At 39.0% G+C, this 12676-nt stretch overlaps 1 pseudogene; it reads right to left on the bottom strand.

Annotated features, from left to right (window-relative positions):
• Positions 1 to 239: 239 nt before the first annotated feature.
• On the bottom strand, positions 240 to 1801 carry LOC111172980 (DNA primase small subunit-like; annotated as a pseudogene).
• Positions 1802 to 12676: the final 10875 nt, after the last annotated feature.

Below are 12676 nucleotides of genomic sequence, written 5' to 3'. Positions count from 1 at the left end.
GTATATGGCAACCAGGAGAACTGTGTATTCATATCAGAAATCTTAGAATTATCTTTGTACAATATTAAATTTTACAAATTTATCTGCAATCCACTTATTCTTCCCATTATGGCTCCTTCCAGGAAACTTGACACTCTCCTTTGGTGGTCTCAGGAATCTTTTCAACACAATTATTTCTTTAAAAAAAAAAGATTGCTTTGAGCATAAAATGCATATGTGGCTCTGCCATATTTATTAAATGGATCTTGAAGTATTTGATTCTTGGTTGAAGGTAGAAGATAGCCACACTGGTTTTAAGGGAGTTGTTATCTTCAGAAGTGTTTTTGTAAATCACTCTTCTCAATTTCTCCTTTCGTTGATTTACTTAAACTTTCGAGAAACTGTTCAGAAACTTTCACATAAGGAGCTAGGCTGGTCTTCTTATAATCTCTGATTCTATGCTTAATATCAGATTCAGCTTCCTTCTCTTTTTCCTATTCACTAGTGGAAATAGTATCCAATTCATGGCACATGGCACTTATGGTTGGTACAGTAAATGGATCAAACTGATCTACTTTCTGTAAATCAATAAGCACAGTGCAATCTGTTTTAGGTTGACCACTAAAAGGCCTCTTCAGTCAATGGTTGATTCCTTTGCTAATACTGATATCCAGCTGTGGAAAACAGTACTGGAGCGCGATCTCTCACTACGGCCAGGGTCCACATTTGTCATTTTCGATGTTATTCTGACACCTGCTGGCTACCTTCTTCAAATGCTGCCAACCCTGAAGCAAACGGTGATGATTTTGGAAGCTTTCTTGATGTTCATCATGAATTGTTTCAGAAACAAGGCCTACAATTTTATTCCAGCTTTATTTTCAAGTATATCTTGATCAAGACATATTCGTCAACGTATTCTTTTTATTATGTTTATAGATTTTCTGACAAAAGGGTTAATTTTTTCACTTAGGTGAACTTTCTTTGTAACGTCTTGGCCACCCTTAACAAGCCTCAAATACTCAACTACCCCAGAAAGTACTTCAGAGGGCAATTTTAGGATTCATCCCAGACCCAGCAATGAACACCTCTCCTTCCAGAGTATACCCAGAAACGATGCTTAAATCCCAAATCCTCGGGCTTCCCTGGTGGCGCAGTGGTTGAGAGCCCGCCTGCCGATGCAGGGGACACGGGTTTGTGCCCCGGTCCGGGAAGATCCCACATGCCGCGGAGCGGCTGGGCCCGTGAGCCATGGCCGCTGAGCCTGCGCTTCCGGAGCCTGTGCTCCGCAACGGAAGAGGCTACAACAGTGAGAGGCCTGCGTACCGCAAAAAAAAAAAAAAAAAAAAAAAAAATCCCAAATCCTCCTTCAGGGCTCTGTCGATGGTGCATATGACCGATGTCATGAGAGCCCAGCACTTAGAACATTTGTCTACATCCTCTTTTCCAGATCACTCTGGTTGTTGAAGGATTGGTAGTGAACGTAAATATCCTTCCAACGTAAATGAATATTCACGGTGCCGAAAGTAATTCTTTATCACTCCACCAAAGTTGAGCCAGCGACAGTACTGGGCCTATGGAAAGAGCCTCTGGTAATAAAGCTTAAGCAGCTTGGGCAGCTGGGCGGCGTCCAACGCCTCCACAGAGCGCGGAACTCGTCCCAGGCCGGATGGCCCAGAGAATTGGCGGGAACCTCAACCGCAGCCTCGGCCACTGCGCAGGCGCGTCGCCGGCGTCAGCGGCCGTCTGCAGCCACCCCTGGGAGTTGTAGCTCCCGCTTGGGAGATGGCCTGGCGCCCGGAGGCTCTGCAGCATCTCTGCCCATCCTCTCTGACAGTGGGTCCAAAGCTCAGATGGAGAGAAGGAGGCCATGCCTATTCCAGAAAGAAGTTCTTCTGCGGCAAGGTGAGTCCTTGAGCATATTAAGAATCAGCAGCCCGGTGAAGAGATACGTGAGGCAGGGCGAGGTGTGTGGGAAGGGGCGGGATGTCCCAGGTACTCCCCAGGCACGCCCCTCCTCCCGAATCTCCGCTCTGTTCACCAACCCGGAAGTTCCCAGAGTGATTTTCAGTACACTACGACTTGCCTGCTGCAAACCCCCAAAAACCCGTGTATGCCTGAGGACGCGGAGGTTGAAATAGAGGGGGAAGGGTAAGCTTATTTGCTCTCTCTGCTCAGGTGGAACTGCTGCCAGGAGTCTGAGTTCCACAGAGTATGAATTAACTTGAGATGGAGTTCAGAATTTGCTTATTAGTCTCCAAAACTTCAAGGCCAAAATGGTTTAGAAATTGGCCAAAATAAGACATGGTTTCTGTCTGAGTAAAGCTTCAGTTGATTCTTTCAGACCTGGTTATCTAAATTTCAAAACAGTGAGAAAAAGAAACCACTCAATTGGTACTTGACTCTGGTTCATTGACTATCTAAAATAATGCAAAAAGTTAGCATCACTCACATTTTGGGGAGAGGAACTGGCTTAAGAGTATTTTTCCCTATCCTAAGACCATAAATATATGCTCCTATATTTTCTTTAAGAATAGTTCTTTATTAGTCTGTTATGCATATTTTTTTGAGTCTAGTGAAAAAAAGAACTTGCTGGGGGAGAAGGCCATGGAAGGGCTTGGGTACCATGGAAGATAGAATATATTTAAGTATCTATTCTGTATTTCAGGAAGATAGAGATATTGTTAAATTTTTAAAAAATGAAAGGAGAGGCAGCAACCAGAAAAAAATTGAAGGATGTATGAATTTAAACCCATCAAAGGAAATCTGATCTGTCAAGTGCAGGGCAGGAAAGGAAAAATGGAAAAAATATAAATAAAAGATATACAGAGAAACTTGGACAAAATAAAGAAAGAAATACAAACAAAGAAGGAAATACAAAGAAACTTGGACAAAACTTGTATTAATGAGCACTGGGTGTCGTAACAAAATACCATAGACTGAGTGGCTTAAACAACACGCTTTTATTTCTCACATTTCTGGAGGTTGGGAAGTCCACTATGAAGATTCAGTTCCCTGGTAAGGGCTCTCTTCCTGGGTTGCAGAAGCTACCTTCTCACTGTTCTCACATGGTGGAGAGAGAGGAAGCAAGCTCTCTGATGTCTCTTCTTATAAGGGCCTTAATCATAAGGGTCGCACCTTCATGACATTGAAATCTGTCTCCACCTCCAGCTGCCATCACATTTGTGATTTGGACTTCAACATGTGAATTTTGGAAAGACACGGTTCAGTCCACACTGTTCCGCTCCTGGCTCCACAAAATTCATGCCAGTCTCACATGCAAAATATATTCACACCATTCCAGTAGCCCCAAGCCTTAAATCTTTTGAGAATTAATTCTAAATTCAAAGTCCAAAGTCTCATCTAAATAGAAAATCAGATATCAGTGTTAATCGAGGTATGATTTATCTGAGGCAAAAATTCCTCTCCAGCTGTAAAGTTGTGAGACCAGACAAGCTCTGTGCTTCCAAAACACAATTGTGGGTCGAGTATAGTACAGACACCCCCATTCCAAAAGGCAGAAGTAGGAAAGAAGGAAGCGGTGATGAGTCACAAGCAGGTCAAAAACTAGCATGGTGAATTCCATCAGATTATAAGTCTCAGAATAATCCTTTTGTCTGATGCTTTGCCTTCTGGAATCATTGAGGCAACAGTTCTGCTCCTGCAGCTGTGCAGGGCAGGGGTCATGCCCTCAAAACTCTGTCAGGTGGAGGTCATTTCCCCAAGGCTCTTCCAGGTGAGAATCTAGCCTTGAAGGTTCTGGGTGACCCCAGCCCCACAGCTTCAGTTGGGAGCCATATGGCCTGTTGAAACCGAAGTGGTGGCCTTAATGATCTCTGAATTGTATGCAGGGCCATTCTTTCCTTTTTTTTAAATTGAGGTATAACTGATCTACAAGATAATATTAGTTTCAGGTGTACAACATGATTTGATATTTGTACATATAGTGAAATGATCACCACAGTAAGTCTAGTTAAGATCCCTCAGCATCTGCAATTACAAAATTTTTTTTAGTGTGATGAAAAATTTTAAGATCTACTCTGTTAGCAACTTTCAAGTATGCAATACAGTGTTAACTATAGTTACCATGCTGTTACATTACACCCTCATGACTTATTTATTTTATTTAAAAATTTTATTTATTTATTTTTGGCTGCATTGGGTCCTCGTTGCTGCGTGCGGGCTTTCTCTAGTTGCGGCGAGTGGGGGGGCTACTCTTCGTTGCGGTGCGCTGGCCCCTCACCACGGTGGCCCCGTCTGCTGTGGAGCATGGGCTCCAGGCACACGGGCCTCAGTAGCTGTGGTCCACGGGCCCAGTAGCTGTGGCTCAGGGGCTCCAGAGCACAGGCTCAGCAGCCATGGCTCATGGGCCCAGCCGCTCTGCGGCACACGGGATCCTCCTGGACTAGGGTCTGAACCTGCGCCACCAGCATTGGCAGGCGGACTCTCAACCACTGCGCCACCAGGGAAGCCCATACTGGAAGTTTGTACATTTTGACCCCATTCACCCATTCTGTCCACCATCACCCACCCCCACCCCCAGCCTCCGGCAACCACCAATCTGTTCTTCTCTGTACCTATAAGCTTGTTTTCTTTCACTGTCATTCTTTTCTTTTCTTGAAGAATAGTGCATGTTAGCAGCCGAAAATCTTTATTGTCTTGTCCTGTAGAATCTAAGAAGTCCAATAACCTTTCTTTATTTCATCCTGTCTTGATCCCCTTCAATTCAAGCTGGCAGTGTTTCTGCTTATATAATCTCATAATCTCTTTATCAAGTGACGGTCCAGCCATATCCTTGGTGTTATCTTCTGAATACACTTTCTCATTTTTTGAAATATGGACAGGCTGAGAATTTTCCAAATCTTTAAAGTTTGTTTCCTTTTTGCTTAACAATTCCTTCTTCAGTTCATCTCTTCTTGAATTTTACTATAAGGAGGCAAGAGGAAACAAGCTGCTCCTTCAATGTTTTGCTTAGCAATGTCCTCAGCTAAATATCCAGTTTCATCACTTGCAAGTTTTACCTTCTACAAAACACTAGCACACAAACACATTCAGCCAAGTTCTTTGCTGCTTTATAACAAGGATTACCTTTCCTCTGGTTTCTAATAGCATGTTCCTCATTTCCATCTGAGACCTCAAAATGGCCTTTAACATCCATATTTTTGCCAGTATTCTGCTTATGATTATCTATGTATTTTCTTTTCTTTTTTTTTTTTTTTGCGATACGCGGGCCTCTCACTGCTGTGGCCTCTCCCGTTGCGGAGTACAGGCTCCGGATGCGCAGGCTCAGCGGCCATGGCTCACGGGCCCAGCCGCTCCGCAGCATGTGGGATCTTCCCAGACCGGGGCACGAACCCGCGTCCCCCGCATCTGCAGGCGGACTCTCAACCACTGCGCCACCAGGGAAGCCCTATCTATGTATTTTCTAACAAGATGGAAGTTTTCTCTCCAGCTCTCTTCTTTTTTTTTTTTTTTTCCTGAGCTCCTCAGAATCACTCTTAATGTCCGTATTTCTAGCGTATAGCTCAGAACTCATCAGGCAGGTCTTTACCCATTACCCAGTTCCAAAGCTGCTTCCACATTTATAGATATTTGTTGTAGCAGCACCTTACTTCTTGGTATCAAATTTATATTAGTCAGCTCAGGCTACTGTAACCATAGACTTAAACAGGAATTTATTTCTTACCATTCTGGACACTGGGAAGTCCAAGATCAAGGTGCTGGCCCATTCAGTTCTCCATTGAGGGCTCTCTTCTGGCTTGCAGATAACTGCCTTCTTGCTGGGGCCTCGTATGGCAGAGTGAGAGCAAACAAGCTCCCTGGTGTCTCTTCCTAGAAGAACACTAATTCCTCCGTGAAGCCTTCCACCTCATATATGGTATATATGATACATATAATATATGTATATAAGTGTATGACATATTTATATAGTGTATAAATATGTTATATTTAATATATGTTTAAATCCAGCAATACTTACTAAATCAACTTAAAGTCAACAAAAGCTATAAAACAGGAGCTAACTTGGCAAGAATATGTAATTTTATTAAGAAAATAGTTGTATTAAATGTATTAAACAAATTTGCATAAATAAAACTCAGAACTTGTTGGGACAAGATAAGCAGATTGGAGTGAACAGAGTTTAGAGCACATGGCTGTGTAGACAAATGGATGCAAAACTATACAGATATACTGGAGCCAAACTGTAAATATTATTACTATAAATTTTAGCCTACTATTGTTGGGGCATATGGAAGGCTTTTACAAAAGTTAAATGGCATGGCCAGAATTGTATTTTAAAAATATAATTATGGCAATGGAATCAAAGCTGAATTGAAACAGAGAGCAAGAGGACACTAGAGAAAATGTAATCAGCCGGGAGGTTTCCTCAGCTAAAGAAAAGAAGGTCCTATACCAACGGTAAACTAATTTCCTTTCAGTCAGTTAAAGTTACTCCCGTGTTCAGGAATCTATCATGGCTCATTTTCCACTGGTGAAAGCCTCAAATCTACCTGGCATTAATGACACCCACATTTTTTTTTTTTTTTTGCGGTACGCGGGCCTCTCACCGTTGCGGCCTCTCCCACTGCAGAGCACAGGCTCCGGATGCGCAGGCTCAGTGGCCATGGCTCACGGGCCCAGCCACTCCGCGGCACGTGGGGTCCTCCCGGACCGGGGCACGAACCCGTGTCCCCTGCATCGGCAGGCAGACTACCAACCACTGCGCCACCAGGGAAGCCCAACACCCAGATTTTAACCTCACTCTTCGAATATAATCATTTCCTAAACTGTTTATTTAAAAGTGCTCCTGAAACTTGTAGTAAAGTGATTTAAAGAAGACATGAGGCTTCCCTGGTGGCGCAGTGGTTAAGAGTCCGCCTGCCGATGCAGGGGACGCGGGTTCGTCCGCGGATGGGCCCGTGAGCCGTGGCCGCTGGGCCTGCGCGTCCGGATCTTGTGCTCCGCGGTGGGAGAGGCCGCAGCAGTGAGAGGCCCGCGTACCGCAAAAAAAAAAAAAAAAGACATGAAATCTAGCATGGCTCCTGGCACTCTGCTTGTGTGACCTCAGATAAGTATTTTAATCCCTCAGTGGGACTTTTTTCCTTACCTGTAAGTTATATGAGGGCCTGGACCATGTCTATCTTGTCCATTATTATGTTTCAGCCCAGAGTGTAAAACATAATAAGTGCTTAATAAACACCCATTTATTAAGTGGTGTGATAATAATTTTTGCCTTATGTACCAGATAGGGGTCCTGTGAGGATCAACCCAAAGAATGCAGGGGATAAGCATTTTACAGTTTAGCCATGTTAAAAATCTTTGTTTGATTATGACTTGGTTATAAATAAATAAATGAATTGTGTGTGTGTGTGTGTGTGTGTGTGTGTTTGGTCTACTTACAGAAATAAAGCATGTTTACTGTAGAAAATTTTTAAATTTAGTAAATCACACACAAAAATAACAACAGGTATTATTATGCTATGCAGAGATAATCAGCAAGATGAGCTTACACTTAGGCTTTTTCTAATGAAATATACATCTTTAAAAAATACCATATGTCATAGGATATTTTATACTCTATTCTTCTCTCAGTAATTGTTGGAGGAAGTTATTGAGAGGACATGAATGCCTCTTGACCCACAAGCTCCTTACCATCTCCCCCCACCCCCTGCCTTGGAATAAATGTTCCATCTTCTGTTCTCATATTAGAAGCCAGTTCAAGGATGCAGCTTTGACAGAGTAATGTGTTATTGAGCCCATCTGGACTGTATATGTGACTGAGCCTTGTTAAGGCCTCTATTTAAATTCTTAAGATTCTGGCAAGTGGGGGGCAGAAATCTACTTGCCTTGTGGTTGCCCAAGACAAGCCTCATGTGTAAGCTCCCTTTCTTATTAAAACTGCTGCCACTCACAGAAAAAAAATAAAAGAAAAAGTAAAAGGTTGTTGTATTAAGTTTATTAAACAACTTTTAATGAATAAAAAGGTATATCATATTCATGGAATGACATAACATACTAAATGTGTCAAATATTACCAATTTTCTCCAAATTACTTTACAAATCCAATGTAATCTCAAAAATAATTAAGCTGGATCTGTGGTATAACTGAACAGATTCATTCAAAAATTTATGTTGGAGACTAAATAAACACCTAGAGATTGCTAGGTTCACTTTAAGAAGGTAAATGAGAATACTGACCAGATTTAAGACATTCTGCAAAGCTATAGTTATAAAACCAATATTATCCTTATGCCAGAAGAGACAAATATATAAGTCAAACAGAATAGAAACTTTAGAAATAGATACATGCATTTATGGAAACATGATATATTATGAAATGGCACCAAAATCAATCGTTAAAAGATATGAGGGAAAACAACTTCTCTAATTGGAGAAAAATAAAGCATGGGTACTCCTTATCTCTGATACAAAGGCAGATTTCAAATATGTTATAGATAAATGATGTGGAATTTGCACCATAAGTATCATAGACCACAAGGTTATTCTTCTACTGTTCTTCTATGTAGAAGAAAATTATTTCTTATATTTAGAAGAAAATTAGTAGAATAATTTGTGGACCATAGGTAGGAAAAGATTTTTGCAAGACCTTCAAAGCACAAACTATGAGATGAAAAAGCCAGTTGTTATGATGTTATCAACAGTAAGATTTTCTGTCAGTGAAAGATACCATTGATAAATGGTAAGCTATTGGCTAAATTTAAAAAGAACAAGGGGGACTTCCCTGGCGGTCCAGTGGTTAAGGCTCCACGCTTCCAATGCAAGGGATGTGGGTTTGATCCCTGGTCGGGGAACTAAGATCCCATGTGCCACATGGAGTGGCCAAAAAAACAAAAAATATGAAAAACAAACAGAAAACAACAACAACAAAAATAAAACTAACAAGGGATTTTTATCTGTTATATAGAAATAACTTTTGTTAATCAAGGAAAAGACTGAAAATCCACTGAAAAAAATGGACTAATGAAAGAGACAGACTACCATAGATCAGACTTCTGCACAACCAAACAGTACACAAGGAAACTCTCATACTTATATAAATACAAATTAAAGCAGTGACAAATCACTTTGCTCATGTCAGAAAGATTATATTTCAAAAGGATGGAAATATAAAGTGTTGGTGAATGTGTATGGAGTGCTAACTTTCACTCACAGTGGAAAGTAATCTGGAAAGTAATTTTTTCTAAATTAAATATTAATAATATCCTATGATCACATGATCTATATGATATATATCATACAGAAATTCTAAGAAGCATCCATACATAGATAAAGACAAGGGTATTGATCGTGGTATTGTTTGTGGTGATGGAGTTGGTGGCAACCTCAGTGTCCCTCAGTAAGAGATATGATGGATGTTTAAATGCGGTGGATATCTACTAAAATTCACTATGAAATATTAAGAATAAATGAGCATGTTCCAGCAACACAAAAAGACCTCTAATCAGAGATTTGGATAAGAGAAGTAAAAAATAGAGATTTATACCATATAAGTAAATTGGAAATATCCACAAAACATACTACATATTTTATAACGTTATATTTAAGGGCATAGATCAATCACATTAGCTATGGGATGAGGGGAATAAGAATAGTGATCTTGAAAGAATGGAAGATATAAAATAAGAAAGATTACTGGCAGGATCGATGGTGGTAATGTACTTTTTAATTTAAAAGTATGATCAATTCTTTCAAACTGATCTCCATTAGAAAGACAAAAAAGGAGTGGGGGGGAGAAAGGAAGGAAAAAAACCCCTAATATTTGGTGTTTGCTACTTGGAGTTCTGACTGTTTTATTTAATAAAACATTTAAAAAAGGAACACATTGAACCTTTTAAGCTATTGGGCCTGGTAGAAGAGAGTCTGCCCTGATACATTTCTAAATGTGAAGGTCTTTTTTCATTACTTATTCTTTCACTAATTTTTTTATTGTTACTATTGCTTATTACTGCACTACAACTGTTATGTCACTACAATGCATTGGTATGGTGATTAATTCTTGTTTATCCTGCTTGTTGTTCCTTGTGTACTTTCCAATTGAAGATTCAGGTTTTCTAACTGTACTAGAATAGTCTCAGCCTTACAACTTTGGGTATTGTTTCTCCAGTACTTCCTCAGTGTCTTTCTTGTGCATTCCTATGATAGGTATATTAGAACCTGTCAATAAATCTGTCATTTGACATCTGTCTCTGAACTTCTTTTTTGTATCTTTACTCTCTATTTTACTGGCTCTTCTATGTCCTATGTGCATTCTTTACAATAATAAGGAAATACTCTAGTCCTTTTTTTGACTATGTCCTTTTCAACCTAAACAATCCCTAATTTTTAAAATTTCAATCACTACATTTTTAATACCTGATATTTGGAACTAGTTGTTTTCATATTGTCCTGCTCCTGTGTTTCATGATTTCCTTTCTCGTATGCCTTTGAGAATCTGCAACATACTTATTTTAAGGTCATCTTAGAAATATTATTTTGTGCTATATCTGAAGTGACAGATCTCTTGAATTTTGATGTTTTAAAGCTGTTGCTATTAGCATTTTTTCCTCATTTGTTTTAGAATTTAGTTTGCAGGCCTGTCTATGATGGCATTTGCTTCCGCCCATCCCCTTTCTATGCAGTTTTCCTTGTCTGTAATTTTGTGTTTCTTAATTTGGCCATTATAGTCCTGTGTATGTGACCAGGTCTTATGTTATCAATTTAGCACTTTAATCTTTTGGGGATACTGGGAAACCTCAGATTGAGTCATTGCCTAGCAAGGAGCTGGGTTCCTCTTCTCAGTGGGACGATTTTTCAATTTCTTCCCCATGTCTCTAGGTATGCCTCTTTATATGTCATTTCCTTGGGAAGAGGTACCACTTTTCTTTGCCCTGCTTTGTAGGCTTGGGTTCAAATAGTGAACGTGGATTTAATGTCTACTTCTATGAGACATTTTTAATCTCTTCTTCTCCCCATCTACTCTGCTTGCTGCTGGAGGTGAAGACCAGGAGATCTGAAGCTTCAACTCTGCTTCCTGCTTTTCACATCTGATTCCACTTTTGGTTCCATAGATGTTTATCTTATTTTTGAAGATTGCTGCACTTAGAAAACCTTCTTTTTTCCAGATTTTCTCTGTAATTGAAATTTGTTTGATATACAGAGGTTGTCTCGAAGAGTGAACTGGTCTTTCAGTCTCCTTTTTCATTAAAAACAAAACAAAAAATAACTGCAAGAAAAGGGATTCTTTTAAAGTCATGTAAAAGAGATTATTTTCTCAAAGGCTTAAAGTGTATAATTATATTCTAGTCTCTATTCTAAAATCTTTCAGAAGTGATGTGTTAAAAATTACTTTCCTCAATTTGGGCAAATTATTTTTAATTTTCTAGTTGCTAGTCAAGACTTTTAAAGTTTTAAATGACATAATTGCAAATAATATTGTGTAGTGACTTATTTTAGTAGCTTAGTCGAACATATTTTCATATATTTATTTTGTAAAAATCAAATTTAGGGATTGAATGTACTTTATCTGAGTCATTAATTTGGGCCAGTCTCTTCATTGAAAGTGAAATTTCACACCAACCCTTGTAAAAATAAAATTTTGAAAGTGCATTAAAAATAATGAAGTACCTGTAATTTTGCATGAATATTTTGGTGACAGAGAGATAAACCTATTTTAATATTAGTAAGAAACATTACTCAAATGTGTAGTAGTGACTTGAGTGTGGATTTTTTCAATAATGCTGTAAAAATATTCATTTCTATGAATCATCTTTTTCAGATATTTATTTGTCATAAAGGTATTTATCCATTCATTTGTGCCTGATATGTTTAGAAAATACTAAGTACATATTTTTTTCAACAAGTAAGTTGCTAACTTTATCTTCATAAAAGGTAATAATGTTGAAATTAAAGATATTAAAAATATGTCATTTTACTCCCTATGAGGCACAATCAAAATAGATTCCTGTATTAAATTATGGCATTTGAGTGATTTTAGTTCTCTTACTCTTGAGCAGTTAGCTAGTTTTGACTTCATATGTCCTTTAATCCCAACTTCATTCACTTTATTAATTTAACAGGTTTAGAATTACAAATATTCTAAGCCATCTTCAGTAGTTTTTAGCTTAGTGTTTTAATCTACCATTACACTGGAAGAACAGGCTAGTCAAAAACTGGGTACATATAAACAAAGTTGACCAACTTTACATAAATAAAATATGAAAAGAACATGGGTTCTGTAGTTGGAGACCTGAATTTGTATTCCGGCTTCACCACTTAGTGCCTCTATGACCTTAGGAAAGTTATTTAAGTCTAAGTTTCATCTTCTGTAAAATGCTGGAAATAGCACATAACTCGCAGGTTTGTTGGAGGATAAAATAAGGTAATGTAAAACCATTGGCCCAGCACATACCCCGTATCAGGGACTCTGTCAGTGATGATTCTCTGAGCTATGAGAATCCTAAATTATCTTTTTGATTCCTTGGAACCAAAACATCTAAACAAACTAATGTCTTTAAAACTTTATATATTATATATAGTTTTTAAAATCAATAACCATTTTTTGAGTACTCACTATGAGGCCTGTATAGTCCTAGTTGTTGGCAATGCAAACATGAGCTTAAATTCTGCTCTGGTGAGGAAGAAGAATTATAATTATGCTAACTTTCCTAATTCCTAATGGCATTTAGTCAGGGGAACAAGA

This window comes from Delphinapterus leucas, chromosome 8 (genome assembly GCF_059928025.1).
Source record: "Delphinapterus leucas isolate spDelLeu-1000000601 "Yukka" chromosome 8, BTC_Dleu_Yukka2, whole genome shotgun sequence".
In the NCBI taxonomy this organism is placed as follows: Eukaryota; Metazoa; Chordata; class Mammalia; order Artiodactyla; family Monodontidae; genus Delphinapterus; species Delphinapterus leucas.
The sequence above is the reverse complement of the archived record's forward strand: the minus strand, read 5'-3'. Positions and strand labels throughout refer to the sequence as shown.